Below are 17,478 nucleotides of genomic sequence, written 5' to 3' on the forward strand. Positions count from 1 at the left end.
GACCATACTGTCCGTAGCCATCTCTGCTTTCTCAACTAACAACAGTCATTGAATAAATGCTTGTTGAAGGAGTGGTTGATTGTATCATTCCCTCCTCTCCCCTTCAGAAGTGTGGAAAAGCGATAACTGTCTTTTACTGGGTACATCTTGAAGCACTTTTCAATTTCTTGTTTCACGAGAAGCTAAGTATAAATACAAGCTGAGTATACTTAGCTTAATACATATGTTGTAACATATTTAGGCCTTGCTGCCTGAAAAAAAGAAATTGTTTCAACAATTTATCTAGGAGGCCATTTCATCTGACATCCTCCAAGGACATGCAGAAAAACATGATAGAGAGATTGCCCCCCATCTCCATCTTCATTGATCATTGATTCAGTAGTATCCTTTCTTTAGTCCAAGGTCAGCTGCATATTTCTTTCTTTCTTTCCTTCTTTTTCTTTCTTCCTTCCTTCCTTCCTTCTTTCCTTCCTTCCTTCCTTCTTTCCTCCCTTCCTTCCTTCCTTTCTTCCCTACTTCCTTCCTTTCTTTCTTTTTTCCTTTTTTCTTTTTGAAATAGTATTTTATACTAGCTTGTGACCTTGGGCAAGTCACTTAACCCCAATTGCCTGCCTCCCCACAACCAGAAAAAAAGAATCAAATAATTTTTTCCAATTACAAGTAAAGATAGTTTTCAACATTCATTTTTTATAAAACTTTGAGTTCCAAATTTTTTTCTCCCTCCATCTCTCTCTCTCATCCCCCCCTCCCCAAGATGGCAAGCAATCTGATATGTTATACATGTGCAATCATGCAAACATATTTCTGCATTAGTCATGTTGTGAAAAAAGAAACAGAACAAAAGGGAAAAACCACAAAAAAAAACCAAAAAAAGTGAAAATAATATCCAGCTGCACATTTCTTTCCAACAGTCATTAAGTGTCCAAGATGATTTTCATCATCCTCTTGCCACAAATATCCGGGTAATAGGTTTCTTAGGCATCACCAAGAAATGAGTTGGGGCTTGCGGGCAATCACCATGGAAGGCAAAACACCTGTCATCTTCAAAAATGATTTTGGCTAGGATTTCCTTTACAGATAGTGTCTGTCACTGGTTGGGCACTCTGAGCTTTGATGATCTTATCTGCCATCACAGCATCTCTCCCATCTAGGTTAACTCCCATCACCTCCATCTGCAGCAGTTCCATTTCCTCTCATATGTTGCCTTTGACATGTCTGCTCCATAAGAGCAGAGGCCATGTCTTATCAATGGATTTTAGAGAAGAAAGGAGCTTAAGAGTCCAATCCTTCTATTTACAGAGAAACTGAGACTCAGAGGAAGAGAAATATCTTTCCCAAGTCATCTCCAGAACTGGGACTTGAATCCAGGTCTCCTAAATTGAGATCCAGCCCTTTCCCCACTATAGCTAATATTTTTTATCTTCTCTAGTACAGTGGTGCAGGATTTGATACATTGCAGAGTTGTTGAATTTAATCCTTTAATGTTTATTTTGCTATGTATCTCTATTTTTTTCTCTCCCATGGGTATATCTCAGCTAGTGAGTAAGAGCCCATGTTCAAATCCAAGTCCAAATATAGCAATTGTGTTGCTGGTTCTAAGCAGTTTAGGGGCAGCCGTTAGATATCACAGTGGATAGAGTACTGGGCCTGAAGACAGGAAGACCTGAGTACAAATCCAGTCTCAGATACTTACTAGCTGTGTGCCCCTGAACAAGTCACTTAACCCTGTTTGCCTCATTTTCCTCCTCTATAAAAATGAGCTGGAGAAGGAAATGACAAACCATTCTGGTATCTTTTCCAAGACAACCCCAAATGGGGTCATGAAGAGTTAGTCCTAAAAAATAGAAAGGTTCTAAGCTTCTTGAATACAGCAACCATATGTTAAATATTTTTTTAAAGTGCCCATAGATCCTAGCCCTGTGCTACACACATAGTAGGTAGTCAAATATTTGCTGTATAGATTAGCTATTATTGTTGGCACCTTTGCAGGATAAGATGCTTTCTGATTACTTTTAAAGTTTTATTGATATGTTTTGTTACGACATTACAAGCATTTCTACATTACCCCCATCCTATAAATCTCTTATAACAAAGTAAAACAATCAAATAAAGCCAACAATATGGTGACTTCATCTGGAAGTGCATGCAACATTCTAAACCTGTAGCCCCCCCATTTTTAAATTTTTTTCCTATTTTTTACTTTTTTACATATACATACATATTAAACATATTTTCACATTAGTCATATTGTAAAGAAGAATTAGAACCAGTGGGAGGAACCACGAGAAAGAAGAAACAAAATAAAACAACAACAAAAAAGAGAGCAAACAGTATGTTTCCATCTGCATTCAGACTCCAAAGTTCTTTCTCTGGAAGTGGATAGCATTTTCCAACATGAGTCTTTTGGAGTTGTCTTAGATCCTTGCATTACTGAGAAGAACTAAGTCTATCAAAGTTAGTCATTGCACAATGTGGTTATTACTGTGTACAATGTTCTCCTGCCTACTTACTTCACTTAACATCAGTTCCTATAAGTCTTTCCAGGTTTTTATGAAATCCGCCTGCTCATCATTTCTTATAACACAATAGTATTCCATTACATTCATATGCTACAACTTGTTCAGTCGTTCCCCAATTGATGGGCATCACTCAACTTCCAATTTGTTGCCACCACAAAAAGAGCTACTATAAATTAATTGTTTTTTAATAAACAGAAATCTATTTTCTCTCCCTCCCACCTCCCATCCTGTTGAACAAAGGAGGAAAAAAGCAAAATTTTTATATAAAACATACATAGTTAAGCAAAATACATTCTCTCATTGGCTACACAAAAATGGGTATAGCCCATTTGCACTCTAAATCTATTACCTCTCTCAGCAGGTGCATGGCATGTTTCATCATTGGTCCTCCTGAATCACGGATGGTCATGGTATTGGTTATCATACTTACAGCTTTTCAAAGTTGTGTGTATTTATAATGCTGTTGTTGTTATAAGCATTATTCTTATTTCACCCTGATTAGTAAAATACAGTACTGTGGGAGGTTAGTTGCTAGAAGGGACCTTAGAGTTGCTAGAAGGGACCACATAGCCTGTTGTAGTGAATCTACTGAAAAATGAATTGAGGCTGAGAGAGGGGAAGGGATTTGCTTAAGGTCATATAGCTTTTCTTGCCACAGAGCTGGGACTAGAGCCCAAATCTCTAGAGTCCTAGGTCAGGGCTCATCCTATGATGACGCTCTGCTTTTGCAAGAGTATATTTATCAGGTTCTGGACTATATCGGCTGCCAGTCTTTGGCTGTTTCCCTAATCATTAATATCTCCAACTGGTGTTTGGCAGGGAAATTCAAACAGGAAGAAACAGAAATAAATTTAGTTCATTTCTCATTACTCATTCTGACACATGGGGAAAGAATTAACATTTGTTAGCTAAAATTAGGATTTGGGAATATCTATGCATTTGATTGTATGTGTTATAACTGTCATCTTGCACTATTATCATGGATAATTGAGATTTAGAGGGGCAGTGAGTAGAGAGGGATAGAGATGGATCAATTGATAGAGATAACAATAGTATTACCTAACAGCACTTCAAGGTTTATTAAATGATTTTCACAAAACACTGGGAAGTAGATAGAGAGGATCCAGGAGCATTGCAAAGAGCACTAGGCTTGGAGTCAAATGGCCCAGGTTTGAATCTAGTATCTACTACTCACATAACTTCTCCGGGCCTCTGTCTTCTCATTTGCAAAATTAAAAGATTGGACTAGATTATCTCCAAGACCCCCTCCCGCTCTAGATCTGTGATCCTAGTGCAGCAATTAACCCCTTTTTACAAATGAAGAAACTGAAGCTCAGAAAAGTTAAGTGGCTTGTCAAAGGTCACATAAAGGAGGATGATATAGATAGATAGATAGATAGATAGATAGATAGATAGATAGATGGATAGATAGATAGATAGATGGGAGATAGATAGATGATAGATGATAGGTGGATAGATAGATGGTAGATAGACAGAAGGATAGATAGAGAGATAGATGGAAAGATAGATGGTAGATAGATAGATAGATGATAGGTAGATAGAAATAAAGAATGAGAAAGACAGATAAATTATAGATTGATGGTAGATAGATAGAAAGATAGATGGTCGATAGAAAGATAGATGATAGAGGGATAGATAGATGGTAGAAAGATAGATGGATAGATAGATGATAGATAAATGGATAGATAGATGGTAGATAGAAAGATGGATGGATAGGTAGATGATGGATAGATAGAAATAAAGAAAGAGAAAGATATATGATAGATGATAGATGGATAGATAGATGGTATATAGAAAGATAGGTGTTAGATAGACAGATAGTAGATAGATAGCAGATAGATAGTGGATAAATGGTAGATACATGAAAGATAGATAAATAGAAAGATAGAAAGAAATAGAGAAAGATAGATACATAGATAGATAGATAGGAAATGGTTGGATAGGAGAGGGAGACACAGAGAGACAGAGACAGAGAGGAAAGGGAGGCAACATGGTATAACTAATAGAAAAATTTAGATGAATTGGAACTGAATTCGAACATGGGCATGTCACTTCTATTCTTCTGAGCCTCATTGTCCTCATCTTTAAGACATAAAGATTGAACTAGATGATCTCTAAATATCCCTTCTAGCTCCTACAAAGTAGCTAAATAAACAGACCTTCCAGTCCAAGAGTGTAGCCTGTTCCAAGCTCATACCAATTGTGTAAACTAGTTCCTTTTCCATGACAAAGTCCAAAGAAAAACATGCTTTATTAGATTAAGTACTTGCCTTTCAAGATGGCATGTTTCTTCATTTAAAAAACACAAAACAGAGAAGAAAGGAGTTCAGAAGAGGACAGACAATTAGGGCAGTTTTGTTACTATCATGTTAAATTTAATATTTACTTACAAAAAAAATCCTTACAAAACAGTTAACAGTTTCATATGTATTCATCTTTTTCTGTTTGTTATATATTGAAGTGCTCATGTTTATTGATGTTTAAGTCTTGATAAAAAAGAGAAATGTGTTGTTGTTATTTTTTTAATTATCTGCTTCTTCCCATGGCTTAGAGTCCAGAGTGAGTCATTTGCTTCTGATTCTAGTGGCACCTCCAGGAGGCACCAGGCTGGAGACATCACATCACCATTACAAACCATGGCATCCTTCCAAGAGCCCAGAGATGGCTTCTGTGGATCTGCTTCCCTTTGTCCACAACTCAGTACCCTGACTACATAATCTCCTGGAGGGAAAACATTGCTTTTCAACCGGAGAGACATTTATTAAGCCTCATGCTCCGAGGGGTGGAGTAAGAATAATAGTCAGGATAAAGAATAGAATAAAGAGTAAAGCTTTGAATCAGGCTGCTTCATTCTCTTATGAACTGTGAGACTGTGTCTTAATTAATAGAAGATTCACAATATTGAAAGATTATTATTCTAAAACACAAACTTTCTCCAAAATTCTTTCTATTCTCTGAGATTATGGAGCCCAATCTGCTAAATTTACAGAGAAATAAATCAAGACTCAGAGGGGGGAAGAGCATAGCTTAAGGTCCCACAGGTTTTTTTGCAAGAGAGCTAGGACATATCCCTTCCAAGTACTCTATGTTTCAGCCAAATTGAATGACACTTTATCCCATGAATATGCCCTGTACTGTCTTTCCTCCTTTGCCTTTGCTCAGGCTATTTTCCTAGTCCTGGAAAAGCCATTTTCTTCTTCTTTTCCTGTTGAATTCCTCCCCATTTTTAAAACCCAACTCAAACACCACCTCCTCCAGGAACTCTTCCCTAATCCTCCAGTCAGAAACAACTTTCGCTTCAGCTTTTGTGTAGCACTCTGTTTGTACCTCTCTAATGCACCTATCATGTAATAAGATATATTAGTCATGGTCTTTATGTCTTAGTCAATCTTAGACTATCAATTCCATGATGGTAAAGAGTCCAAGGGTGTGCTGGAGCCAGTTCTAACTGGATCTTGAGAAGGAACTGTAAATTTTCTGTGTGAATATTTACACTTTCGAAATCAGCAGAGGCTAGAAATAAACAAATTTATTGTTTTGTTGATTGATTAGACAACAAAGTGATGGAGAAAATGTTGATAATACAAGTAAAACTTAATAGTATGTCATGTGTACATTTCCTCCCCAAATGTTAAAAAATCACCTGCATATGCCTGGCAAAGATAGTGTCTCATCTAACCTTTGAATATCTTATCTAAACTTTGAATTTCCACTGCCCTCCATTAATACAATAAATTAAATGCTCTCTATAGAGGAAATATTTACTGCTTATTGAAAGAAAGTCCTACCATGGAAGACTAATATGAACTGATGTATAGTGAAATAAACAGAGCCAGAATAAAACATCTGCAATAATTAAAATGATGTACATGGAAGGAACAACTGCAAAAGTGAAACTCTATTCTATATAATCGTAATGGCCAAGCTTGGTCTTCAAGAGGACTTGAGAAAATGTATCCTCCTTTCTGTCTTAGCACAGGTGGGAAAGTAGAGGTGTAGACTTTGGCATATTCTGTCAGTTACTGTTGATGTGATGTTTCCTTTGGATAAACTTTTTTTCCTTTTTAAAAATTCTTTGCTAAAAGTCATGGCTTGCTCAATAGAGAAAGGGTTAAAATTAGAATCTATCTAGGGGATAAATTCAGAAATGAAGGTTATGTAGGAACAAAAGATATCAATTTTAAAAAAATGTTAAGTCCCTCCGTGATGTTTCCTTATTACAAATCTGTTAAAAATCACATATATTTGTACCCACCCCTGCCACACTCCAGGAATATCTTCCCAAAAGAAAATAGGAAGAGCTTTGAAACATGAGTCAGACAAGTTGAGTGAGAAAATCTGCTTATGGCCTCTCCTCCCAGCTCTCTCCATGCTGTTCTTGTCCCTAGGAAGGGAGGGGGCTCTAGAGCCCAGACCATTGCTTTACTCCAGGGTGCCTTTTTTCTCAGATCAGGTCTCACTGTTCAGCCAGCAATCACCACTGATTCGTTTGCCCATGACTCAAGGTCCTCTTTCACATACGCACTCAGTGAATGCTGTCACTCTGAATTCACCCATTGACTTTCTCTGGGTTTCAATGCACTCCCACTATTCTGTTCCATGCACATACTGACTCTCACTCACATTCCTGTTCTCTCTGTCTATATACCATTTCCATCTCTCTAATATTAAACTCCAGATCTTAGGCCACAAACCTTCCTCTATTTAGCATACCCAGGATGGTTTCTAACCACCAAGAACAACCACCAACCCTAAGGCTTTTTCCTAGTGCTTTTGCATAGGAAGTACTGGAAGCTTTGTGTCCTTACAACCTGTAGCCCAACAGCTCTTCCTCCTTTCTCTGCGTCCTCAGTGTCTGACACTTTTACAGCAGGGAGATGATCCTGGATTTTTAATGCCATGCCAGATTCTTACCAAGCTGAAAAAGCCTTATAAAGTCTCACCAACTGACTAGGATCACCCAATGGAAGTGGAGAGGGGCTCATCTCTAGCAGTATGGCCTGTGGGCAATAAATTGGCCACGATCATTCATAAGTATCATCAATTAAGGAATAAGGGGTTATAATCTGTGTTAGTGGAAGGAGATGGAGCGTTATGTGTGCCTAGCAGCAAGAAGGTCAGTTTAGAGGTATTTTGAATTAGGTTACTAAAAAACCACAGCAAGCTAGCAAAGGTCATTACGGTATTTTTGTTGTTGTTGTCACAAATTGGAAGGCTAGAATGCATACAATTAAGTATACCTTCCTTGGGATAACCCTGTGCAGTAGGTAGCATAAAGGCTATCACTCTCATTTTATAGGTGAAGAACTCAAAGCTGTGGGAGGATGAACCAGCTGCTCAAGGATATACACAGCTAGTAATAACTGAACTGGGATTCAAACCCAGGTGTTTCATTTTTGTTTGAACATCTTCTTTTAAAACTTTGATTTCCAAATTCTCTCCCCTCTTCCCTCCCCACCCACCTTCCCTAAGAAGGCAAGCAAGTCAACATAGGCCACATGTGTATCATTATGCAAAACCCTTCCACAATACTCATGTTGTGAAAGACTAACTATATTTTGCTCCTTCCCATCCTATCCGCCTTTACCCAATTTTCTCCCTTGACCCTGTTCCTTTTCAAAAATGTTTGCTTTTGATTACCTCCTCCCCCTACCTGCCCTCCCTTCTATTGTCCCCCCTTTTTGATCTCTTTCCTCCTTCTTTCCTGTGTGTTAAGATGCCCAATTGACTGTGTATGTTATTCCTTCCTCAGGTCAAATCTGATGAGAGCAAGATTCACTCATTCCCCCTCACCTGCCCCCTCTTCCCTCCCAACAGGACTGCTTTTTCTTGCCACTTTTATGCGAAATAATTTACCCCATTCTATCTTTCCCTTTCTCCCTCTCTCAATATATTCCTCTATCATCCCTTTATTTTTTTAGATATCATCCCTTCATATTCAACTCACCATGTGCCCTCTGTCTCTCTATATATGTATATTGCCTTCAGCTACCCTAATACTGAGGTCTCATGAATTATACACATCATCTTTCCATGTAGGAATGTAAACAAAACAGTTCAACTTTAGTAAGTACCTTGTGATTTCTCTTTCTTGTTTACCTTTTCACGCTTCTCTTGATTCAAGTATCTGAAAGTCAAATTTTCTATTCAACTCTGGTCTTTTCACTGAGAAAGCTTGAAAGTCCTCTGTTTTATTGAAAATCCATGTTTTCCCTTGGAGCATGATACTCAGTTTTGCTGGGTAGGTGATTCTTGGTTTTAATCCTAGCTCCACTGACCTCCTGAATATCATATTCCAAGCCCTTCAATTCTTTAATGTAGAAGCTGCTAGATCTTGTATAATTCTGATTGTGTTTCCACAATACTCAAATTGTTTCTTTCTGGCTGCTTGCAGTATTTTCTCCTTGATATGAGAGCTCTGGAATTTGGCAACAATATTCCTAGGAATTTTCTTTTTGGGATCTTTATAGGAGGTGAATGGTGGATTCTTTCAATTTCTATTTTACCCTCTGGCTCTAGAATATCAGGGCAGTTCTCCTTGATAATTTCTTGAAAGATGATATCTAGGCTCTTTTTTTGATCATGGCTTTCAGGTAGTCCAATAATTTTTAAATTATCTCTCCTGGATCTATTTTCCAGGTCAATGGTTTTTCCAATGAGATATTTCACATTGCCTTCCATTTTTTCATTCCTTTGGTTCTGTTTTATAATATCTTGATTTCTCATAAAGTCACTGGCTTCCACTTGTTCCAATCTAATTTTTAAGGTGGTATTTTCTTCAGTGGTCTTTTGGACCTCCTTTTCCATTTGGCTAATTCTGCCTTTTCAAGGCATTCTTCTCCTCATTGGCTTTTTGGAGCTCTTTTGCCATTTGAGTTAGTCTATTTTTTAAGGTGTTGTTTTCTTCAGTATTTTTTGGGGTCTCCTTTAGCAAGTCATTGACTTGTTTTTCATGGTTTTCTTGCATCACTCTCATTTCTCTTCCCAATTTTTCCTCTACTTCTCTAACTTGCTTTTCCAAATCCTTTTTGAGCTCTTCCATGGTCTGAGATCAGTTCATATTTTTCTTGGAGGCTTTTGATGTAGGCTCTTTGACTTTGTTGACTTCTTCTGGCTGTATGTTTTCATCTTCTTTGTCACCAAAGAAAGACTCCAAAGTCTGAGTCTGAATCTGAGTCCATTTTCAATGCCTGGCCATGTTCCCAGGCAACTACTTGACCCTTGAGTTTTTTGTTGGGGTATGACTGCTTGTAGAGTAGAAAGTACTTTGTTCCAGGCTTGAGGGGATGCACTGTTGCTTTCAGAGCTATTTCTATACAGCAAGCTCTGCCACACCAGCACTCCTCCTTCCCAAAGCCACCAACCTGGACCTGACTCAGATCTTAAGCAGGGTCTGCCCTCCCACTCTGACCCACCACTTAATTCCTCCCACCAGGTGGGCCTGGGGCCGGAAGCAACTGCAGCTGTAGTTTTGTAGGTGTACCACCTCCCTGGGGGCAGTGCCTGTACCTTGAACTCCTTTCACTCTGTCCCCACAACTTTTCCCACTAACCTTCTCTGTTGTCTTTGGTGTTTGTGGGTTGAGAAGTCTGGTAACTGCCACAGCTCACTGATTCAGGGCACTAGGGCCTGTTCTGCCTGGCTCCCGGTCTGGTTGGTCTGCTCGGTCTGCTCACAGCCCATGCTGGGCTCTGCCCCGCTCCGCTCCCAGCTCCATGTGCGATAGACCTTACCCAGCAACCATCCAGGCTGTCCTGGGCTGGAGCCTTGATTCCCCCTGCTATTTTGTGGGTTCTGCAGTTCTAGAATTTGTTCAGAGCCATTTTTTATCAGTGTTTGGAGGGTCCTGGGGGAGAACCCTAGGCAAGTCCCTACTTTCCAGCTGCCATCTTGGCTCCACCCCCAAACCCAGGTCTTTCGACAAGAGATCCAACGTTCTTACTGCTATGCCTTTACTTAACATCTTTTATTTTTCTCAGTTGTCTTTCCTGAAAGAGTTCCAGCTAAAAGCCCTGAAGTGCCTATTTGCACTTGCTAATAGCAGTTGTCTCACCTCAGTCAGCACCTGGCAGTTGCACATCGTTCCCATACAAATAATCATTTCAATGACCTTCACAGCAATGCTGCAGAGGAGAGAGTCCAAGGGTTTTTTGTTTGTTTGCTTGTTTGCTTTGTCCAGACGTATGCGTTCATTGCTGTACCTTACAGTCTTAGAGAGGTACTTGGGATTCTGGGAAGTAATATGACTTCCTTCCCCATAGTCAAAGAGCCACCATTTATCAGAGGAGGGCTTCAATTCAGGCCTGACTCCAAGGGTGGCCCCTTTCCCTCCATGACATGCTGAGTACAAGGATTATTATCCTTATTCTGCAGTTGTAGAAACCAAAGCTCAGAACATGAAGTAACTGCTCAGCTATTGAATAAAAAGACTCGGACCTCAAAGTCTGGTACTTTCCCCTCCCTGAGCACTGCCCCAACTCAGATCCTGATTAAGGGGGAGAAAGAGAGGAGGGAGGATAAAATCTTCAAATTCAACAAATTTTTATTTGGTGTCTACTGGGTATAGGAACAGTGTGCTCAAATCTGGGGGATATATGTCATTTACATAAGACAGAGTCCCTGCTTTTATGCAGCTTACAGTCCAATAGAAGTCTTCTCTATCTCATTAAGACAAGGGCTTACTAACAGAAGAGGCAGAGATTTGGGTGGGGCAGGAGTGGGAAGAAAAGAGAGGAAACTGCAAGTATTAAAACTGTAGCTGGCCATATTAAAAGCTAATTTTATTCTTTTGGAAGCTGACCAGAGGGTGCTGAGTCACAGAAAAAGAGGCTGGGGTAAGTAGTTTCCATCTTGAAAAGCTCTGTCATAGCTATGAACATCCATGGATAGTTAGAAGGGTGGAGTAGTCAATAGTAACTAAACACTTATTAAGCACGTACTATGTGCCAGGCATTGTGCTAAGCAGTGGCTAGGAACTCATAGGCTCATAGGTTTAAAGCTGGAAGTGTCTTCATAGGTAAAATGGGGATAATACATACACAAGGATCATAGATCTGTAGTTTGAAGGCACTTTATAGATCACCTAGTCTAAGCTCCTCATTTGACAGATGAAGAAACTGAGTCCCAGAATGGGGGAGATTAAATGACTTGGGTAGGGAAGTGGCAGAGGCATCTGGTTCCAAATGCCAAATTCTTTCCACTATTCCACACTGCTTTTCACAGGAAAACTATTTTTCCTGGTCCCCGAGCTCAAGAATGTTAGAGCTGGTAGGAATTTTAGAGATCATTGAGTTTGACACCACCATTTTACAGAATAGGAAACTGGGAGGGAGGGTTCCGAAACAAGAAGTAAGTAGGAGAGCCAGGGTCAAAACTCAAACCTTCCACCTCCAAACCCAGTGTTCTTTTCAGTTTTAATAATAGTGAATCAAACTGTTTAAGTATGTCACAGGGACATTTGGTCTCATCAATCAATGAATTAACAAGCATTTATCAGGCTTAATATTAACTGTCATGCTAGTTAAAAACAGATTTTTCCCTCAATATTCAGTTCATTTGCAAAAAAACACTATAAAGCATTTGTTAAATAAGATATTCAAATTATTCTTCATTTTCTTTTGATGTTTCCTTTCCATGCATTTTTAAAAATGACTTGGGGCTTCAAAAATTGGAAGTGACTCCATAATGCATAGGGTGGGGGTAATGGAAAGAGCTTTAAACCTGAAGGTAGGAAAACTGGCTTCAAATCTCAGCTCTGACACTTAAAAAGCTATGCTACTTTGGACTAGTTTCTTCACTTCCTATAGCTGAGTTTCCCCACCCATCCAATAATCCTTATAGCCACTAAGTAACACACCTGTGGTGAGGAAAGTCCGATGTAAGCCTTAAAATGCTAGAAGCTGTTATAATTTCCCCCTCATTTTCCATAATAGATGTGGTCCCCCAAAGGTTATGTACAAATCAAATACAAATCCTTTGTGTTCAAGTCTTTTTGTAATGTGCAGAAATCACTCATGTTTTTTCTGTTTTGCAAGTTTGGATTTTCATAGTTGGAGTCAGAGCTATAACTGTCAGCCTTTCTGGCTAGGACAAATGTAAGTTATAGATAACACTCTTGTGTCAGTTGGGAGTAGCTGGGGGACAAGATCTACGCAGGCCAGCAAACACCTATCGGCCGGAGGCCACTTTTGGGTACAAGCTCCCCCAGTTTGTGATTGCTGGTGGGGAGGAAGCCATCTTATACACGGTTGTTCAGTTGTTTTACAGCTGTGTCTGATTCTTTGTGACCCCATTTAGAATTTTCTTGGTAAAGATACTGGAGTGGTTTGCCATTTCCTTCTCCAGCTCATTTTCCAGATGAGGAGACCGAGGCAAACAGGGTTAAGTGACTTGCCCAGGGTCATCTTATATATAGTCACTCTTTATTTTAACTAAGTATCCTTGCTGTTTAAGTGATGAGATTGGTTGTTTCTTTGCTGCTGAAGGCCTGAAAGTGATGCTCTCAGTGTCGCTCTACGGTTTTTAAAGAGATGGGGTAAAGCCCCAGGCACTCCTTCTTGATCTAGCTGTGGTTGTCTTCAAGTGAAAAATATCTGTAATTAAAGGAACATGTTCTTGCCTGAGGTGAAATCTCATTTCCTTCTTTGAATTTTCTCAGGCAGGACTTACCCAATGCTTCCAAACCACTTTTTGTTTTTCTTTTTTCCTTCTAGCAATCAGTCACCGGACATTAAATAACTAATCTTATAAAGAGAGACAATTTTTTTAAATGTTAACATATTTTTATTTATTTTACTATTTCCCAATTACATTACAATTTTTTAAAATTCACTTTTAAAAATTTTGAGTGCCAAATTCAGTCCCTCCCTCTCTCCCCTCTCCTACCCCATGAGAAGGCAAGTGATATATTCATTATATGTGTGAAGTCATGCAAAATATAGTTCCATGTTAGCCATTTTGCAAAAGAATACACTCAAAAAACAAAAAAAAAAAGAAAATGAAAAATGCTGCAATCTGCACTCTGAGTTCATAATTCTGCTCTGGAGATGAATAAATAGTATGTTTCTTTCATCATAGGTTCTTTGGAATTGTCTTGGATCATTGTCTTGATCAGGGTAGCTAAGTTAAAGATACAGAAATTAGCCAAATAACTAGTATGGTTTTTTTTTCATTCTCACTTAAGAGTTTTGCTGTCTTCTTAGAATTATCAATACTGCCTCTACTCTTTTCCCTCAGCAAACCTAACTTCACAAGATGCTCATCTATTTTTTCTAATGCGCCATCACTACTCCCCTACTCAAAAACCATCAGTGGATCTTGCTGACTAAATTATAAAGTGTAGATTCCTGTTCATTGGCAGTCAAGGCTTTCTATGAGCTATCTCTGACCTCCTACACCAGTTTTATCTCCCTAATGTAGATTTCTTTTCCTGTATTCTATATTTTCTGTGCCATATTCTTATCCTGTTCTCTCTTGTTTCTGTCATTGTCCTTCTGGCACATATGCCCAGTATAGATGCCTCTCTCTCCATGCCCTAGCTCTGCCCCATACTACTTGAATCATGGGATCATAGAATTATAGGAAGCTAAGTGGCATATTTGATGGTGTGCTCAACCCAAGTTCAAATCCTTCCTCAGACACTTACTAGTTGTGTCGCACTGGGCAAGTCATTGAACCTCCACCAGCCTCAGTTTCCTAATCTATAAAATGGGAACAGTAATAGCACCAATTTCGCAAGGTTTTTGTGAAAATCAAATAAGATAATATTTGCAAAGTGTTTTACGAACCCTTAAAGTTATGTATAAATGCTTTTATTGTATAAAGTTGGAAGAGACCCTAAAAATAATCTAGTCCAAGCTCCTTGTTTTACCAAGCAGTAAAGTGAAGCCAGGAAAGTTTAAGTGGCTTTCTCAAATTCTTACAGCTAGTATGTAACAGAATGGGATTCAAATCCACCCCCTTCCTTTTCTGTCTATTGATGCCTTTCTCTTCCTTGAAGGACCAACTCAGGAGTCACGATGTCCTCATTGATTCTCCCAGCTGAAAGTGAACTCTCTCTTCTCAAATGTCTTATAATATTTTTTCCTGGTTCTCACCTTTGTGTTTATACTTCCTTGAGCACATATTTTTTTTCTTACACACAGAATTAGATTGTCAGCTCCTCAAGAACAGGGTCTGTCTTATATGTTCTGGCCAAATTGACCTATTTTCTTGTAGGGGGTCCTTGACCAGCAAGGACCCCAATCTCGGGACGCAATGAATGAGGCGGGAGTCAAGACGGAAGATCCTCCGATTTATTGGGAGAAATCATCCATTTTTATAGGGTTTGCACAACATGAGCAGAAGCAAGTGGACAATGGGTGTGAGGGTGACAGCATGGGAAGGAACAGAAATGTTGCAGAGGGACAGGGTAGAAATGTTGCAGTACGGGTATATTGTTGCACTTTGTTTCGGTATGGGTATTGGTATGGGCATGGGAAGGCTCTGGATTGTTGCAATGTATGGTACACGATGGTATCTACAAGGGTATGGGAAAGCTCAGGACTGTTGCAAGGCGATGTCTGTAGGGGTATGGGAACAAGTGGGGATGTTACACTACAGTATCTACAAGGGCATGGGAATGCTCGGGCATGTTGCAAGATGGTATCAGAGCTATATGAGCACTACGTGAGACACGGGGCAGGATGTCCCCGTAAAGTATCAAAGATGGTCCAGTAAGTAAAGTAACAAAGCATTGCGTGAGGCACTGGTTCAAGAGCATTAGGTAATGGCCAGCTGGGTCCCTCCTTCTGGGCTTGTGAGTCCCTCATGGACAGACTCTGCCTGCATGTGTAGGATGACTACAGGGGCTTCTCAAAGGCGGAGGCCCTCCCTCTGGCCATTCCACTCCTACTAATCCTGTCTGGTTTACCCAGGAAACATGCCAAGTGCTAGGGTCCTAACAGCCCCAGGGTCGGCACCAACTCCTTATAATTCCCCCCCCTTTTTTTTTTGCAACTTGGCATCTCCTGGAGGAGGCGAGTGCTCACTGTGCAGTCTCCAGATATCATGCTTTAGAGCCGTAAAGGAAGATGTCATTGCTGACGCAGAAGGCAAGGTATCAGAAAGAAAAGAAGGACTATGCAACCAATGCCTAAGTGTGTTGGTAACCAAAAATGGTCTCCTTAGCACTTAACAAGTGCCCTTGAATAGTTTGGCTTTTTTCCCCTGAATTGAATGCTGTTTGTATGTTGGATTGGAGTGAGCTTGTCGGCCCCTTCACCTTGCTTCCCTTGCTGAAGCAGATTGAAAGAACCTGTGCTTTCCCTGGCGTACCTTACACCCCTGCAGAAGCTGGATGGTTAAAAACAGCTTCCGTTGGAGCCACAGCTACAGCCACAGCCGAAGCAGGAGCTGCTGGTAGCAGAGCTGACCTACGGGAGGAAGCTGAATAAGGACTTGAGGCCAGTGGGTAATCTTTTTACCATAGAGGGGAAGCATGTATATGATTTTGCTTTATGCCATCATGCTTCTCTGTGGCCTCCTGGTTACTCTTGTGAGGTGGACTTATTGGGCCTGGAAGCTTTTGATCAAAATATCAAAATGGGGATGCTGGTTCATGGGTTGGTTACTGTGGAGCCTAAATATATGCTTTGATTTTTCTGCCTCCTACTTTGAGAGTTTCTTATATCCGGCGGTTCCGAACCTTTCAGACATATATATGATCCTCTTTGAAATTATAAACTCTGCCCTCCTAATACACTAAGGCAACAGTGATTAATGTATGCTCCAGCCACCCCCAAGGAGACCAGGGATGCTGGAAGAAATTAAGGAAATCTTTAGAAAACTTATCGAGGGACAGGTCCTGGTGACTAGCCTCACTGATGGAAGTGGCAAGCTCATAGAGGTCTGTGATATCTAAGGACACATTGGCATGCCAGAGCCCATTTAACTGGTTTTTGATCTTATCCCAGCCCCATTCGGTAGCATAACTGGTTTTGGGAGTGACACAATAGGAGGGTTAGCGGTAATCACACTTTAACTGTTGGTTACGTTCTCTAGTGTTCTAATGCTCTACCTATATGGGCTTGTGTCTTGAACCCTAAGGAGACATTATGCATAAGGTCCTGGAGAGCACGAGCTTGGATGATCTGATTTTGAGTCTGGGAAGCAGACAGGGCAAGGGCAGTGGATGGGAGAAGGAGAGCCACAAGAAAGGATATGCCCACAATCATGCAGGTACTTCAATATTCCACATAATCCTCCCTTTTTTCTTGTGCGAATACCTCACCAATATAGGTACACCTGCATTTTTTCCTTGTTAGTAAACAAGGGAGAGAGCGATCACCGCATTGACAAATCAAAGGGGGCAGTTCCCTTTGTGAATACAGATACATAGAGTCAAAAAAGAAATAAACATGTAAGCGTCTCTATAAGATCCAAAAAGTTCCTTCTTATACAGCTGTCTGGCAGAGGACATCGTCAATGACATCTCCTGGTCCTTGGTACCTGTTCCAGTCACCTCAGCACAGCGTCTTCTTCCCTTCTTGCAGGAACCAGCTTTCTGTTCGTTCTCCTACAAGAGCAATCTTAGCACAATGTTAAAGTACCATCCCTAATCTTTTTGTTCCTTTGATGGCATGTACAAAATAAACCACAAAACATTCTTCTTATTATTATCATCATCATCATTAATTGCAACAAACTTTAGGCCAGCAATGAGCATGATATTAATCAAATAACAAAATAAGGAGCATTCACAAAGCGAGCCCTATGTGGCTCACATGCATTTCTACCCTTCTTCAGAAAGTTTTACTAAATTGGTGCAAAAGTCCGTAAGTAACACTAATTCCAAAGTATCATAACAAAGTTTCTAGTTATTGCAGAATTCCTAAATATCACAAAGTTTCTTAGTCAAAAGGTGTTGCAATGGAGAGTGATCACAGGAAAAATACTACTG

The 17,478-nt window shown here is 39.9% G+C and overlaps 1 pseudogene; it reads right to left on the reverse strand.

Moving 5' to 3' along the window:
* Nucleotides 1–278: 278 nt before the first annotated feature.
* On the reverse strand, nucleotides 279–1,130 carry LOC118836736 (annotated as a pseudogene).
* Nucleotides 1,131–17,478: the final 16,348 nt, after the last annotated feature.

The sequence above is a fragment of the Trichosurus vulpecula genome, chromosome 2 (genome assembly GCF_011100635.1).
Source record: "Trichosurus vulpecula isolate mTriVul1 chromosome 2, mTriVul1.pri, whole genome shotgun sequence".
NCBI lineage: Eukaryota > Metazoa > Chordata > Mammalia > Diprotodontia > Phalangeridae > Trichosurus > Trichosurus vulpecula.